The following is a 10,276-nucleotide window of genomic DNA, read 5'->3' as shown; positions in this document are numbered from 1 at the left end:
AAAGAGTTTTTAGGAGCTGAAAACGAGATTCACGACTGCCCCAGAGCTGACTATCCCTAATGGCACAGAGGGATATACTATTTATAGCGATGCCTCGAGCCGAGGGTTGGGAGTAGTGCTGATGCAACACGAAAAAGTAATTTCTTATGCTTCTCGATAGCTAAAAACTTACGAGAAGAATTATCCAACTCATGACTTGGAGCTGGCAGTGGTGGTTTTCGCACTGAAAATTTGGAGGCACTACCTGTACGGGATACACTGCGACATCTACATTGATCACAAAAGCCTGAAGTATTTCTTCACTCTAAAGGAATATAATATGAGACAACGTCGATGGTTGGAACTGTTCAACGACTACGACTGCGACATTCTATACCATCCGGGAAAAGCGAACAAGGTGGCTGATGCATTGAGTCGACATCCAAGTGCTTACGTGATGATAGTGAAAGAGATTTCATCGCAGTTACGAAATGATCTTGCTACTTTGGATTTAGAGATAGTTGTCGGTCAATTGGCGAACCTCTCTATCGAGCCTACCATTATGGAAGCTGTAAAATGTGGGCAGTTAGTCGATCCTTAGGTTCAAGGACTGTTGTACGAAGTGAGGGAGGAGGGGCGACCATGATTCCATTTCTCCAAAGACGGAGTATTGGGGTTCAAGGGCAGAATATGTGTTCTGGACGATGACGAGATCAAGAAGCAGATCTTTTTCGAGGGACATAATGCTCCTTATGCCATGCATCCGGGTACCACGAAAATGTACCAAGACTTGAAGAAGTACTTTTGGTGGCCTGGGATGAAAAAAGAGACGACATAATATGTGGCACACTGCTTGACTTGTTAGCAGACAAAGGTCGAGCATCAATGGCCAGCCGGATTGTTGCATCCCTTAGAAATTCCAAAATGGAAGTGGGAGATGGTCACTATGTGCTGCTGAAGGTAGCTCCGCTACGAGGGGTTATGCGGTTCAGGAAGAAAGGAATGCTTAGCCCAAGGTTCGTTGGACCTTTCAAAATCATAGAGAGGATCGGGGAAGTAGCTTATCGTTTAGCTCTTCCGCTCGCCCTGTCTAAGGTGCATGACGTGTTTCATGTATCCTTGTTGAGAAAATACATGCACGATCCCTTGCATGTACTCAGCTATGAGCAGCTGAGCATTGATCCTCAACTCTTCTATGAGGAGAAGCTGGTGATGATTATAGACCGAATGGAAAAAGTGTTGAGGCCGTTGGTAAAGGTGCAGTGGTGTAACCATGGCATTGAAGAGGCAACCTGCACTACTACAAAATACCCTTTACGGGACACTTTTTTAGGACATGTACTTAAATGCAAGTCCTTAAAAATATTTATGGAGTTTTTAGGACACTCATTGAGAGTCCTGAAAAAACGCAATTTAGGACTCGCAATGAGTGTCCTAAAAAAAAATGCGAGTCCTAAAAATATCTGGGCTATAGAAATAAGTGTTTTACTTAATAATTTTAAGGACTTGCTTTGGGAGTCCTTAATACTCTTTTAGGACTCGCAATGAGTGTCCTAAAAAAATATGCGAGTCCTAAAAAAATCTGGACTAAAAAATAAGTGTCTTACTTAATAATTTTAAGGACTGGCTTTGAGAGTCCTTAATACTTTTTTAAAACTTGCTTGCGTGTCCTAAAAAAATATTAAGGACTCCCAAAGCAAGTCCTTAAATGTTTGATGTAAAACACTTAAAAAACACCCATATATTTCGAAATTACACCCATTACCAATAGTATTTAAAAGAGTTACTGAAAAATTTCGGGCGGCAAAGTAAAATAAAATACCGCCAACCAAAATGACTGTTTTTTCTATTTTCCCGTGTACCCATTTCTCCTTACCCATTTCTTCTTCTTCAATCTTTCTCTTCACGAAGGCTAGTAGCTCTCTCGGTCTATCTCTCTCGGTCATTCCCGTAGGCTAGTATCTCTCTCGGTCTCTAACTCCCCTTCACGAAAGACAAATCCTGAGAAGGGCTTCACCACATTCGAGTCAAGGGTTTCTCTGATTCAAGACGAAATTACTACAGTTGAAATTTCTTGTTTCAATCTGCGAAGAACAACGAAGGAGCTTTACGGTACAGTCTCTGATTCTAATTGTTCATCACTCTAAGTTTTTACTGTAATTTCGTTTTTGGTTTTTTCATCATTGATTTAATTATTCATCAATCATATTTTCTCTTTGTTAACCAATTTATATAAGTTAAACTCATATATATATATATATATTCATTTTTTTGGTGTGTTTTCGGATAAGAAAAAATGTTTACATATAAGTTAAACTCATATATATATATAAATATATAGAAAGAGAGAGAAAGAGTGAATATAGGACGTATCTGGACTTGCTTGCTGTTTTAAAGTATATATTACTAAGCTTTAAATAATGCATTAAAGGTGTTTGACAGAATGCTTCAATGAGATATATGAGTAATTGCTTGTAAATGAGTAAATGGGATTCTTGGCCTTGAATCCTTTCTTAATTTGACTTTGTATGCTTCTTAATTTGGCATTGAAATGTGAGATATACGACACTTGTTTTTGTTAAAAATGATGTTTAAATACATGGTTGAGGACACTTGTTTCTTCCATGAAGGGTCTTCTAGTACTGTTATAGCCAACAAAACCCATGAAAATAACTAGTAGCTGCTCTGTCCATAAGTATAATGTCTCCGAATAACCCAACACTATATTTGTGAGAGTTGAATGTGATGAGTGTATATGGTTTTCGAACTTGAGTAGAGATGGTATTTATAGTTGAGTTTGGCTCACACGTAAACGTAATAATGTTTGTAAGGAGTAGGAGGAAGGTTCAAACGTTGACATAGGAGACATGGATGGGATGGGGTGGGGTGTAACCAGTTGCGGTTGGGCCAGCTAAGTAAGAATGAAAGAAAAGAATAAAGTAATGATGGTTTGAGTTGGGAGTATCCAAGCAATGGCCACTTGGCCAACCAATAGAATGGAACCCGCAGCGACGCGGTTTTGTTATGTGGCGACGAAATTGAACCGTTGTTGATTTGGTGGGCTACTCAGTCTCAGTATTATACCTTATTGTTTTTAGGAGAGTAGGCGGATTAAATATTTTATAATAAAAAAAATATTAATTTCTCTATATATTTGTACTAATATTATTCAAATTTGTCAATGATATTCAATTAGAAGTAATTAATGTCAACAAGTCTTTGAAGTGGGTTTTAGTTACTTTTGTTTGTTGTATTTTTCTATGTGATTATCACAACGCTGACACATTATGAGTTTGTATTATTCTAGAATAGAGTTGAGTTGGACAATTTGAACAATTAACAATAAAAATATATGGACCCTATTTGCAACTTTCTAACGATAAGGTCTTGTTACTTTTGTTTTTATTTTGTTCCCGTTGAAAAAAATAAGGAAAGAAAGTTGAAAGTGCCTTTCTACTTTTTTTTTCTATTTATTTTTCTTTCAAGATAACAAATGAAAGTGGTGGCAAGTTTGTAAGTTTTTTTTTTTGCTCTACGCTGTGGAAGCTGTTTAGTTTTTTTGTCTCAGGTGGCATGATTGTATACTTCTTGCAGGTTCCTTACATTGCAGCAGCTTGGACAGATGCAAAACTTGGTGCGGAAGGGCGCAAAGATCTTTTTGAGTGGTTGTCAAAACAACTATCTGGGTTAACTGAATTTCCCAATGCTGTACAGCTACTAAAGCCAGCTTCCTCTGCTCTGACGGTAATTCTGACTTGTCAAAAAAAGTGAAATATTCTTTTTACTTGTTTGCATTGCTAGAATATTTCCATGCTAACAATAGTGTGCATAGAGATGTAAGAATCATGATGCCAGTTCCCTTTCCATTGTTTCTGGTTATGACTTTATGAAATTTTCATCCAGGATAAATCATCAGATGTTCGTAAAGCAGCAGAGACATGCATTGCTGAAATCTTGAGAGTTTGTACACAAGAAACTGTAAGTGCACTAGTAACTTTTGGTACTATTTTGACTCATTGGTCAGTTAGTGCATGAACACATTGTTTGAATGTATTATTTCAGGTTGAGAAGCTTGTTAGGGATGTTTAGGGACCAGCTTTAGCTCTTGTTCATGACGTTTGAAGCATTATGGTAATTTTCAAGGTAAGGCTGTTGGGTACTTGGGTCTCTTGCTTGTATTTTGTTTTGGTGATTTATACCAATAATAATTATTTTTTTCCAGAATCTTTTGAATGGTTTAAAATATTTTTTTGGTTGTTGGGTTGGGAAAAATAGACCATTCTTAAAACCTTATAAATTAAGCTCATTTTAACAGGTTGGTAGGCTTTGATAATGATACCGCTTGTAATTTTTTCTGTTTGGATTTTTTTTTAAATGCATGTAATGAAATATGAATATAATTTAGTAATGCATTTGAACTATCTAACATTTTCTTTGCTTGAATTTTTTTAGTGTAAAAGTTGAATTTGTCAGATTAGTCTTAGTGTCCAGTGTAAGTAACATCTCATTCAATGGAAGTCTTAAAGGCAGTGCTAATATAACAATAAAACTTTTTCTATAAGCCCTGCTAATTTAAAATTGTATTTGTCCTCTGTTTTTGCTAGTCTACTTAGTTTTGTTTCCTCAACTGAAATATATGAGTACTGCCCTGTTTTTGTTTCTCAGGCAAGTAAAAAAGCCTTGGATCCATATTGCATTTTTTTTTCTACTTTTGGGTATAAACTTATATATGGCTCTTTCTTGCATGAAGTTTGGGGTGAATTTTAGTTAGTCATTTTAAAGTCAACACCATACGTTTGCTGTTTTAGCGTGTTCGAGTTAATGCATTTTCTTTCCTGATCATTATTTGAACAACTGACCCATTGTTTCTCATTTAATATATTTTAATTAATACACCGTCTAGGTTGCTGATTTGAAAGATTCTGTAAGCTTTGTTCTAAGAATAAATGAATTGTACTGAAAAGAACCAAATCTCATTGGATACTGACAGTCCTTACTGTAGAAATAATCTTTTTGTTTTATACTTATCCAGTGGAATATCTCAAATAATGAAAAAATTAATTAAGATTTGGTGCTAAACTTAATTATGTTGACTGTATGATACCATCGTATTTGATAAGTAGTCACCTGAAACTGCAAGTTCTGTACTAGTGTAGTATTGATGGTTTGGAGTTGTTATGATACATTACCTGAAAGCTTTCGTACTCTCATGTTGCTTTGCTTTAGTAATGTTTTATAACCTGCTCTTCCTGTATGTTGAATTTCTATTTTATTTTTATTTTTTTCCCCTCTTGATATATTGATATTGATTTTCCTATGAGTCACTTACACTATGTTTTCTGTAAGAACTGTGGCTTTTGTTTGGCAGGTTAAACTTGTAAAATGTCTTGTACAGAACATTGTGGTTGATATTTCGTTCAATCAGTTGGGAGGGCTTTGTACACTATGCTTTCTTGAGCAGGTATAATTTGACTATGTAGGAATAGAAATATATGGTGCTTTATTGACGTTTCATTTGTGTTATGATCTTTCATGATACTCTTTGCCTTTGGTCTTTGCTTTATTCTTCTTATTTTCTTATTCTTCATGATACTGCATTTATGCTATGCTTTAGTTGAAGAAGCTTTCTTTTCTTCAAAATTCTGATAGGAAATTAACAATCACTTAAATCTAGAAAAATAAGAACACCATTGTATTTTGTCTAACTGATTCATGATATTTTATGAGTGTCTAAAGCCTGTAACCTATATGAATTTTCCTGTACAATAAAATTAGGGTTATTACAAACAAGTTATCCATAGTATTGTATTGAGTGGTCCTTTAATGCAAATAATAGGTAGGGTAACTAATGTAAATAGTCTAAGGGTGGGAAAATATAAATTTTAGAGAGAAATTTTGAGAGCAAGAAAGTATAGAAGAAAGCTCCAGGACTGGACTTAATAGTTCAAAACTTCAGGGTTTTATTTTCTCAATAGAAGACATTTCTTTGCTGGCTGGATCCATGGAAAATGCAATATTTGCCAAACCATGTTAAATATTGGTATTGATGCTTTTGATATGTTCTTGTGCTCTTGATGTGTTTGTTGGGTGTTATTCTAAAGGTTATTAGTATAAGAGGTATTTTCTCCCTTATAACAATTGAGATATGGATTGCATGCCATTTTATAACTTGTCTTTTCGGGTAACACATGCATTAGCTACATTAATTATAACTACAGAAAATTAGAATTACTGAAATTTTCCTTGAAAAATAGAAAACTGCCCAACCATTATTAATTTTTCCAATAAAAATAGTTTTTCAAAGCTGAAAATTCTTCTCTAGTCCTTGTTAATTTATTCTTGTTTGGCTTGAGTAATGCAGCTCAGTTTAATTGTTTGTTTCTCTACCCTTCCCTTGGGGTTTCTGGTCCTTTTATTTTGCTCATTATATAGGTGGGAGTTATCTTACACTTAAAAAACTACACATTTGGGGATTTTATTACTCAAAACCACAGCAAGGGACGGCTGGTAAATCAACCACACCAAAGCTGAACGGCTGAAAGAGATGAAGGCGAACGATGGCATTGACGGCAGCTGGGTTCTCGGCGGCGCTCGACGGTAGCTGTGTTCTCGGCTCTAGCACTCACGGCGGCGCAGGTTCTTGGTTCCAGCACTCACGGCGGCGCAGGTCTCGGCTCCAGCACTCACGGCGGCGCAGGTCTCGGCTCTAGCAGTCTCGCCGGCGGTGCAAGGTCTCGGCTCCAGCAGGTATTCGGTGTGGGGTGTGCTGGCTGCTCACGGTTCCAGCCGTGGGTTTCCTTCAAGGCATATATTGCTTTTCTTTTATTTTATTTGTTTGCTTATATAAATATATATATATATATATAAATATATTATAATTTCAGATATATATATTATCAGATTTATATATATAGGATATAATATCATATTTATTTTAATATTATAATATATATGATATATATATGATATCAAATTGGTATTTATTTATATTATAAATAATTGATAATTGGTATTATATTATATATATGCTTATACTTTCTCTAGTTCTGAAACATTAAGACTTTGCAGGAGCCTTTAGTTATTTTCCTCCCCTTACGGTACGAATGTGTATTGTTTCTTCTGTTTATTTACTCTCTTCACTAAGATGAGATTCTTGTGTTCTTTGTTGATTTAAGGAACGAACTTAGTCAAGACTATGTGAGTGCATAGAGATTTTTATATGATGTGTGTTGTGTGAAGAGTAATTTCACCGTTACTCCAATTTAATGTTGCACCTTATTTTAATATAGAACAATGCAGTTTGGTTTTTCCTTCAACATTCTAAATAATATAATTGTAAGAGTCAAGACAATGCTCCAATGCTATGTCATGTCTCATAGCTCTATTCTGAAAGTATTGACTACTAAGTAGAAGATTCTATTCATCTTGATTAAAATTTTCACAGCTTGACACATTTGTGGAAATCATGCAGAGTAGCTCAGCAAGCGTAGACATTGTTCCCCTGTTCCTTGAAAACACTTACAACCTTCAAATTGATGATAGTGATTTGAATATCACATCCTCCTCCATGCTTGAAGAAGAGCAGAGTGGAACTAGACCTTCAGTCTGCATTCAGCATATTCCTACTGGCATAAGTGTCCAATCAGCAGGTGATTAGTCATATTTATACATCTCGTTCTAATTCTTTATCATGTTTAATATGACAGTATGATCTGATCCTATTAGTGAATGTGATTATTTAGGTTATTCCTCATAGCAGGTGATTATTTAGGTTATTCCTCATAACTATTCCAACTATTTAGTGAATAAATAATAAATAATATAGGCTAATATTGATACTATTTGTTATTTTACAATTTTGAATGATAATTGTATTACTTTAGTGGAGTTTGAATATCTTAGATATTCATCCGTAGTGAAGTAGGTTCTGAGAATTCTGTGTGCTGCGGTGATAACCGAAGATTAAGAACTTGCATGTCTTAGTGAAGTAGGTTCTGATAATTTTGTGTGCTGCGGTGATATATGGATGAAAACTTGCGTGCTATTTGATTTGTTTGACATCTCGGTGTTGATTGTGACAGATGGCTAGACTAGTAAATTAAGGGATATGCTGCCCGATTTTCTATAGATTTTTTTGTACTTAGTTTTGTGTGGAAATATGAAAATGATAACTGCCACAATGATCAATTTGTGATCCGGATATTTAACATTTGACCGTCTGATTAATAATTAAGTTGAATTTCAATTTTGCTACTAATCACAAAATTTGCTTAATCCGAGCCTCAAAAGAGTTGATTTAGAGTAACTATGTGATCACAGATTTGTGCTTTCGAGATTATAAGTGCAGGATAGGTCTTTCTAGAATTTAAATCAAAATCCTCATCTTTTCTCTCCCAAAAGAGTTAGTGATGTGAGTGGTGTGAGTGCTTGGATACTATTTGGTTTATTATTTTAGATAAGCTACGGTTTGGTTTCCTATATTAATTTACAGTTTAGTATATATTATTTTTTATGGATTGATTACATATGTTTGCATACTTATATATTAATTATTGTTTTAATTTTTGCACAAAATTTGATAATAAGATACTAAGTATATATGTGAGTGAAATTATATGATACCAAAAATTTATATCTTTGTCCTATTAAAAATTTAGAATTATTTTATGATTTTACTATTACATTAAATTTGGTAATCACATTCTAGTTGGTATATATGTGATTGATTGGATCTTAGAGTGATTTGGATCCTATTTATCACAAAATTTGGATGATTTCATGCATTGCATTATAAAAACATAATAAAAAAAATTGGATTTGGATTTGATTAGGTAATATTATGAGATAATTCATTATTAGTATATATACCAAGAGAAGAGAGATCAAGGATCTATATTTGATCACATCAAGGAAATTTTTTTAAGTGTTTGCTTTGTTTAGTTTAAGTGGAATAACGATGAAGCTAATGTAAGTCTAAATTTGTGAATGACTGTAGAGGTTTGCCATGTCAAGCCCAACACTTTTATTTAATCTTGAACTTAAGACAAAATACGGTAATCTTTAAAAAGTATTGAGTGGCTCTTATTTCTTTTATTGTTATTTATTTCTTACTTGCATCAATTTGCATTACTCTCGTGAATATCAATTTGATGTATCATGTTGGCTTCTTTATTAAAATTTGTCGTGCTGCACTATTTGATGCACTTTTAGATTTTTGGTGCTTTTCTTGCTTAGTGCTGCCCCATAAATGTGTTAGATGAAGACCACATAATGAGTTGTAATGAGAAATGTATTATCTTGAGTATTTTGCTTGTTATGCATTCTTTTGTTTACTTAGATATTAAGAAACAACTATTATTAGAATAATTGGGAATAGAAACCATAGATTTTTCTTCATATATATAGTGCTCCACCATTTCTTTCTTTCTATTATTATTTCAGTATGAAGTATTATTCTTGGGATTCAAAATTTTTTTTGGTGTTTTTTTAGTATTTTCTTTTCAAATTTATTTTAATACATTTTGAACACTTAAAGTGATATATTTTTTTAAATCAAAATGAAAATTGTAGCAATTGTGAATAAACTTATTTTTATGTACACTACAATAAAAATCTAGTTATAATTTTTCATGTTCGGTGTATTATAATGTGATTTTTCATGTTTCAGGGATGATTTTAGAAAGAAATTCATAACAGTCAATCCTTACTTTGGAAAGGCAGTGACGAGGGTGAGTACAAGGACAAGAAGAAGAAATATATGTTGTTTGACAATGAATTTAGTGTTTTATTATATTTGTAATTTTTATTAGAGTAAATGATTTTTATTTGAATGGTTAATTATTTACTTTGTAAATCTAGTTACATATTTTTTAAGATTAAGACGATTATAATTTTAATAAGTTTTGTTATTTTAATTTATAAATTTTTAGATTAATTTGTATATAAATGTTTTATTTAAATCATAATTTTTAATTTAAAATAATAATAAATAAAATTTTAAAAAATTAAAATTATAACTTTTAAGGGCACTCAAAGAGAGTCCTAAAAACCTTACTTAAAAGCACTCAGCAAGATCTTTTAGAACTCGCAGACATTATTTTAGGACTTGCAGTGAGAGTCCTAAAAACATCATTTTATGACTCGCAACGTGAGTCTTAAAAACCTTACTTAAAGGCACTCAGCAAGATCTTTTAGGACTCGCGGAATTTTTTTAGGACTCGCAGCGCGAGTCCTAAAAACTTTACTTAAAGGCATTCAGCAAGATCTTTTAGGACTCGCGGACATTTTTTAGGACTCG

At 33.5% G+C, this 10,276-nt stretch overlaps 1 long non-coding RNA gene across 3 annotated transcripts; it reads left to right on the top strand.

Annotated features, from left to right (window-relative positions):
- The first annotated feature begins 1,792 nt into the window (after window positions 1-1,792).
- LOC133804546 (uncharacterized) lies at window positions 1,793-9,803 on the top strand. 3 transcript variants are annotated; one of them, XR_009878531.1, is made up of 8 exons: window positions 1,793-2,091; window positions 3,574-3,723; window positions 3,883-3,957; window positions 4,042-4,122; window positions 5,326-5,440; window positions 6,412-6,726; window positions 7,456-7,628; window positions 9,647-9,803. It is a non-coding gene; the product is annotated as an uncharacterized LOC133804546 (long non-coding RNA). The 3 variants fall into 3 exon arrangements; XR_009878529.1 differs by having other exon boundaries at window positions 1,795-2,091; window positions 7,451-7,628; XR_009878530.1 differs by having other exon boundaries at window positions 1,796-2,091; window positions 5,348-5,440; window positions 7,451-7,628.
- Window positions 9,804-10,276: the final 473 nt, after the last annotated feature.

This window comes from Humulus lupulus, chromosome X (assembly GCF_963169125.1).
Source record: "Humulus lupulus chromosome X, drHumLupu1.1, whole genome shotgun sequence".
Taxonomy (NCBI): domain Eukaryota; kingdom Viridiplantae; phylum Streptophyta; class Magnoliopsida; order Rosales; family Cannabaceae; genus Humulus; species Humulus lupulus.
The sequence above is the reverse complement of the archived record's forward strand: the minus strand, read 5'-3'. Positions and strand labels throughout refer to the sequence as shown.